Below are 790 nucleotides of genomic sequence, written 5' to 3'. Positions count from 1 at the left end.
GCACACACCAAGTGAGGTGTGCGAGGCCCCCTGAGCTGAGATGCAGGAGGCACTAACGCAGGTTCTGTTTCGCAAGCAGGCAAAGAGAGAAGTTCTAACCCAGGAGAAGAAAGAGCCCAGTCTGATGGGGTGTGTACATTTGGTGGGGCTCAGGGACAGTTGAGGCTCATTCACACAGTCTGTAATGCTACTCTAATGCTGGCTTTGTGAGCGTACCTTGTGCAAGTATGTAAGGAATCCTGCATTTTCTCCCACCAACTCTCACCCTTTTACACACCTTCAAGAAAAATGTACTCCTACGTGCGACCTAGAGAAATAAGGGCTTGTAGCAGCAGCAAAATTAAAAATGCTGAATGTATTTTCAATGTACTCTCACGTGCTAAACCTGCTGCCTGCATGCATTAAATGCACAGAAAAAATGCCACCTTTGTCACCTACAGAAGCAAAAGGGCCTTTATACAGTGAACATGAACAAGTGCACTCCTGCTACGAATGGAAGCACTGCGATTTACAAACACCGCATCCATTCACAGCAAGGGACTCCAGGAGCCCTGCACCGCAGCAGCACGGCCCCTGCTCGGGACGGGAGGGCAGCAGCCATGAGGAAGAGGCACCGCAAGCCCGGGGGGGAGCCGAAAGCCGCCGGTCGCCGCGCTCAGGCCCGGCGCTGCCCCCGCCTGGCCGCGACGCCGAGCGCCTGCTGCGGCCGCAGGCCCGGCCCGGCCCGGCCCGAGCCGCCCGGGGAGCGCGACGGCGGCGCCCGTCACATGGCGGGCGGGCGGGCGGGCGG

This window comes from Aythya ferina, assembly GCF_964211825.1.
Source record: "Aythya ferina genome assembly, chromosome: 6".
Classification (NCBI taxonomy): domain Eukaryota; kingdom Metazoa; phylum Chordata; class Aves; order Anseriformes; family Anatidae; genus Aythya; species Aythya ferina.
Note: the sequence above shows the minus strand (reverse complement) of the source record.